Source organism: Python bivittatus, unplaced genomic scaffold, assembly GCF_059951505.1.
Source record: "Python bivittatus isolate LINGU-HERP-01145 unplaced genomic scaffold, Pbiv_v1 ctg000980_np1212, whole genome shotgun sequence".
In the NCBI taxonomy this organism is placed as follows: domain Eukaryota; kingdom Metazoa; phylum Chordata; class Lepidosauria; order Squamata; family Pythonidae; genus Python; species Python bivittatus.
Genome location: NW_028277125.1, coordinates 41,099,871 through 41,106,293, shown reverse-complemented (window position 1 = coordinate 41,106,293; position 6,423 = coordinate 41,099,871). Strand labels below are relative to the sequence as shown.

The following is a 6,423-nucleotide window of genomic DNA, read 5'->3' as shown; positions in this document are numbered from 1 at the left end:
ATTATGTTTAATTTTAATAACTATATCGCACACTTTGCCTTCATCATATATTCTTTGATTTAGTCACTTTGCAATCTTCACATGTCAGTGGAGTGGCTTTGGGTTCTCACTCAGACATTATTTCAGTGGCTTGACAAAGCCTGATGACTAAACCTTCAAGCAGCACAAATGACGCTTGGCAATGTGCTTGCATTAAATATGAATAAAAGAAACCTGTTGCTTTAAATCAAGCTTGCTGTGACTCTGGAAACAAAGTAAACAGTGTCTTGGTAAAACCTTGCTTCCAAACACGTAGAGTCTGGTGACAGGTGCTCTGACTGAAGGTCATTGCTGTTCTCAAAAAGGATTTTCCCAGTCCAGGCCTCAGAACTTCACTATAAGCTCCCTAAATCACTTTAAAGAGTGAACAGAATTTGCAACCGCAGGTGAAAAGCTGTTGGTAGAAGACTGGGACTGAAAGAGGAAACGACTTTTACAGCAGAACTAGGTGAGTGAAAATATTCTGTCTCTATTGTGGGGAAAGCAATTGTGGCGGAATGAGAATGGAATCTCAGACAGCTAGCAAGAATACAAACCCAGAAAATCAGACTGTGTCAGGGAAATGAAGCTACTGGGACTGTTTGAAAGCCACCAGGAATTATTCCAGCAGTTGGAAGGTTAGCTAAAAAGAGAGAAGAGGAAGTCTACCATTGGGGAAATTAGTGGAGATTCAATATCTGCAAGCCAGTAATTTGTATGAATGAGGAAACATGATTCCTGATCATCAGTCCATCAGATATTGATGTTTCACAGAGTTGGGGCATAAGGAGATACCATTTTGTATAGTTTTGGGGGGCTCCAGATTTCATCCCACCTCATACTTCAATGGTAAACTGGAGGAAGGAGGTTTAAGGCCTGGGTTTTCCATGTTCTACCTTTCAATACTCTCCCTGTTTCTTTCAATTTTTTCTTACCACAGAATATTTGTTACAACAGAAATGTAAAACGGTTGCATGACAGCTTTTGATTGAACCTGAGAGGAGCCATCCATCTACAATAGTGTTTCTCAACTTCAGCAACTTTAAGATGTGTGGAATTGAAGTCCACATATCTTAAAGTTGCTGAGGTTGAGAAGCACTGACTTGTAAGATCTTTTAAAAAGACAGTAAAAGAGATCATTTCCCTTATTACGGATCTTTTGTTTGCTCAGAAACAAAAAACGTTCCTAAATTGTCTACCATGCTATGACATAGTTTATGAAAATGCCAAAATCAGAAATTCTGCTTTTTAAAACAGTTTGCTTGTGTGTATGCATGTATGTGTGTGAAATAAATAAAAGTTGATAGTTTGTTAGAAAGGCAATGTTTTCAGTGTCTGAGAGAAGGAGATTGCATTTATGGAGGAAAAGTAACTTTTGAAATTGAGTGTAAGGCAATACTAAATGCAAATGTGATTTTTGAAAGAAGGGCAAAAATGAAAACCTCATAAATTTAGAGTGTATTTAGAGTGTATATTTTCACTTAACTTAGAATAACCACCCCAAATTCAACAACCCTGTAAGTCAGCATCTTACTTTGAGTAAGCATGTATTCCTGTTATTAAAATATTATTCACTTTAAATTTGATAGGCATAGAAGTGCACATATGTAAATACTGGTACTACACTGAGTGAGCAGGCTGGGATAAAGGCATACTGAGAACTCATTGTTCTGACAACTCTGAATAATTTCAGTCCACACCCGTTAATGTTCACATAGTTAAATAACCTGAAGTAATACATGAGGAAATCCAGAACGTTAAAAGTACTCTGAAACCAAAACAGAATTTTAACAGTTGCATCCACCTGCAGAAGATTAGTTGACAATATTCTGGACCGGAAGGACTAGCTCATGGTCACTCATGCTTTGGTCATTTCCCACTTGGATTACTGCAACACGCTCTACATGGGGCTGCCCTTAAAGACCACCCATAAATTACAACTGGTCCAGAATGCAATAGCTCATGCAGTGTTGGGCACCCCCCGTTTGCCCAACTGCTGCGCAAATTGCACTGGCTCTTAGTGTCTTTCCAGGTGCAATGCAGGTCGCTGGCTATCACCTTTAAAGCCCTGCATGCCATGGAGCCAGATTATTTGTGGAACCATCTCTCCCTGAGTGTATCTGCCTGTTCCATCAGGTTGAATAGAGTTGGCACGTTCCAGGTGTCTTCCCTCAAATGTTGCCTTTTAGTGGGACCAAGGAAGTGTGCCTTTTCTGTAGCAGTCTGTGCCCCATAGAACACCCTTCTTCCTGGGATCCAGTAGACCCTCTACTCTTTTAGCCTTCTGGAATGGTGGAAAAAACTGGGTCTTCCCCCAGTTGTTGGGAAAGGGTGAGTTAGAGCCCAGGGATTTTATATATTGATATATTAAAAAGCATTGGTTGGGACTGGTTTTTTTTTTTTTTTGGTTTTTATTATTGTTGTGAGCCACCCAAAGTTGTGGCACATAAATAAATATCCTATTAACTATATATTATACCCTTGATAAACTAAATTCAGATAGAGCATTTAAAATAAACTGTTTTCCTTTGGAGCTCAGCCAAGTCTGTGTCTTCATGTGTGCTAGAATTCTTTTAAAATGAATGTGTTTAGACTTGCTTTTAGGAGACACAATTAAGCTATCATGCAGAAATCTAAACAAGCAAGCAACATTTGCCAGCTATCTTTCTCCCCTGTTTCTCACCCATACTTTTCTGTCTTACATAGCAGTACTCATAACAAATTGTAATGATGTCAACATGACGACACACGCATCACCATGCAAATGCTGTAATTATGTACTTGCCTCACATCTGACACAAATACATAAATCACAGCCTTGCATGATGATGTCATCATGCACAAGTCATTGGTTGTCCCTACCATGCCCCTCTGCAGATGCCCACAATCTTACACTCTCTTTATGTTTGTAGCATCTTCTAATTCTTTTATCATCTTTTTTATCCCTCTCTCTCTCACCACTATCTCCTATATCTCTTTCTGTCTGCCCTACCTCTTCCATGCTTCATATTTGTGAGCATATTTCATTGCTACAGATCAATGTTCATTGTAGGACACTAGATCTGTTCAGGTGAAACAGTAGAACAACCTGCCTCAGAGGATGCTATCTCTCAGAGATGTTGTTGTAGTGGATTCCTCTACTGACCAGATGATTTCCAATGTCCCTAGGAATCCTGCAATTCAACGTTTTGAATAGCAAGCAGCCCTGCCCTCTCCAAGTTGTGCTAGTGACATCACTGAGGTTTTGATCTCCATGCTTATAGGATAGCTGTCCAAATGAGAGAGCTTTAGCATATATTAAAAGGTTTCCACATGAGCTGGCCCTTGATAGTGCAGTTAAAGTTTTATTATACTATCTGGTCATATGAATTAATGTTCAGCTTCATAGAGTGGAGATAGCAAAAAAATCAGTGTTATTCCTAATTATTGCTGTTAAAATGGCTTAGAACCTAGTAACAGAGGCTGTGCCTCTTGTAGCATGAGTCAGGCTGTGCTATAAGATCACTTGAGGAAGTGCTGTTATGTAAACTACTGACTTCAGGTGAATAATAAACTTCTGACTTTTTCTTTGAGGACTTCCTGTTGAAAAATGCACCCATTGCAATTCAGTATCTCAAGAATCAAGACCAACCAACTTCCTTCCTTCCTTCCTTCCTTCCTTCCTTCCTTCCTTCCTTCCTTCCTTCCTTCCTTCCTTCCTTCCTTCCTTCCTTCCTTCCTTCCTTCCTTCCTTCCTTCCTCAAAAATAGAAACAAAGGTGTTTCTCAGAGGTATCCTGAGTGTTCTAAAATAGGCTTTTACTGCTTTTACCAATGACCTGAAGAAACATGGATTAAAAACAAGTCAGAGTTCGGTTATGAACTTTTTTTTATGCTGAGGTTGGGCACTACAGATTTTGACTTTAGGGAAAATGCTAGTCTGCTATTTGGTGTAGAGACAATTAAACTAACAATTCCTGCAGTATGATGTTTTCACCAGTCTGTGCCCAGTTACCAGATATGTCTACTAGCATATTTATTTGATTTATATAATAGAATAAGCTTTAACAGATCTGTGACCTATGACTGGGTGATACAGGAGGTATTACTAGACAGAGGCAAACAGAAGGATATACCTCAAATTTAGCAGATGGAAAAGAAAGAAAAATGTTTTATATATACTTTATTCCATCTAGGTCCCAACATGTTGCACTGGGATTCTGGGGTTGATTCCCCAGCCTCAAGCACAACAGTCTCTGAGTCCAACATGTTGTCCCTGATATATCATCTGCTGACTGGACAGGCAAAGAAGCCTTCCTATTACTTCATAGCCTGCAGGAATGCCCTTCACCTAGTTTGGAATAATATACCACATTTCTTTCTTTGCCAAATCTATATAGTGTTGCCAATCAGGTATTTGTAGCAGTTTAGAAGTAAACAAACTCACCTAAAATGATTGCTTAAAAATATATCCTATCAGATTTTAAGGAAGATGTATTTTATAGGATGAGAGGAGAAAACTTCTACAGAAAATAAAATGCATACAGGAATCAAGTTGCACTAGACCAGTCTTCCCCAAACTTGGTTGCAGATGTGAAATCCTTAAATCTCAGTCATGGCCATGCTGGCTGAGGAATTTTGAGAGTTAAGGCTATATATTTTGTAGGCACTCAAATTGGGATGACTGGCCTAGAAGCTCCTTGAGCCCCACTATCATACAACAATAATGTCATGGGTCTGCATTGCTCCAGAGGATACCATGAGAATGGTAGAATGGATTTGGTTCTCACCAAACCATTGTAACTATTGTAGGGACTAAGCTCAGGATATGAAGTTGGTGGTATGCCAGGCTCTAGAAATACAGGGAAGGCAGGTATGTCAAGGCCAGATGATATCAAATTTACCAGATTCAGTAGAAAATCCACATAAAATTTATTTCTGTTATGAATCATTAATTGCCTTTTAATCAATCACATTGCTAATCTCATAATTCCTTCAAACAGTTAATGTCACTTGCTCAAGATCACTGAACAAGTATCAAGATGGAACTAAGTCTGAATTTGGAGTTCTATATCATTCTAGATTATTCAGTATCATAGTATTGGAAACCACACTGCAAATTCCCAAAGAAATAAATAAAACACTTTTTAAAAGTATGGACTGGATTCTAATATTACAGGCCCTATGTATCGATCTAGCACTAAATAGTAGCAAATAGAGTTTTCTGTGTCTCTTTGTTGCCTTCTAGTGGTTTCCCAGATTTCTACAGCCCCCATTTGGCAGCCCTACTGTATATTGTGAATGTAATGAGATTTGGCCCACGTGTCCACCTGCAGGGACTTGATGTTGCTCATTGATGTTTGGTATGAGATTTGTAATTGTGTATATACCCATCCAAGTATGAACATGGCAGCCTTGAACACTAGTAGTGCTTTTGGAAAGAACTAAAAACAGAAATTAGATGGGCAGTTTTAAGCTAACAGTACTGAGCAATTAGTTCCTTATTGTAAGTAAGAGGAATTGCCAGTACATACTTTATTCAACTGAAACCTAGATGTGTGTGTGTGTGTGTGTGTGTGTGTGTGTGTTCTTGTCATCAGGGTGTGGACGGGTGATAGGTAACGTAACAATTCATACTTTGAATTCTTGCAGACAGTTCCTGAAGTCCTGTCAGAATAGGTTGCAGAAAAAATAAGCACAGGAGGAGAAGTAAGGATGAAGAGAAATATAATTAAAAATAATGACAGACACTTTTTAAATTTAGAAATCTACATATGGCCTGTCTCTTTTATAAAATAATAGTATATTTATTGAACTACTGGACTGAGAAGAGGGAGGACAACTTTGTTTCTTATTTTAATACAAACTAACCAAATTCCTAAACTGACATGTGAACCAGAACAGTATCTTTTAGCATTTGCCGTTCTTCAAATTTTGAGAGGCAAGTAACTGATAATAGTATGAGTACAAAAGAAAGGCATGCAGTAGAAAAACTGTGTAAAATATAATATCATAAATAATTTAGTATATGAAAATGGCTTGCAAATAGGTTATCTTTGTGGATTTTTAATTTGTTATGATTTGCTATAAGCATTTAGAAAATAACTGCTATTGCCCAGAACCAGCATAGGATAGTCAAGAACAAATCATTATCTCTTTTTATGCCAGAGCGATTAGTTTAATAGACCAAGGAATGTTGAAGATGTATTGTACTTTGTACTTTGATCTCAGTAAAGTGAATGACAAATTATGTTATGACAACCTTATTGACTTGATGGATAATGTAAATGGCATTGCAGTTCAGAGCATTTGCAACTGATTAAACATGGAGCAAAGTGTTGAGAAGCCCCAGGGCTCAATCCTTGACCCTGTGCTATTTAGCATCTCTATAAAGAATTTATGAAATGGAAGGAATGTAGGAATGTTT

The 6,423-nt window shown here is 38.1% G+C and overlaps 1 protein-coding gene across 2 annotated transcripts in view; it reads left to right on the top strand.

Annotated features, from left to right (window-relative positions):
* The first annotated feature begins 277 nt into the window (after positions 1-277).
* NGEF (neuronal guanine nucleotide exchange factor) overlaps positions 278-6,423 on the top strand; it is a 76,790-nt gene continuing 70,644 nt past the window's right edge. For both annotated transcript variants that reach the window (XM_088132572.1, XM_088132573.1), the window contains exon 1: positions 278-487. The gene's annotated coding sequence lies outside the window, so the exon portion shown is untranslated. The remainder of the gene's footprint in view (positions 488-6,423) is intronic.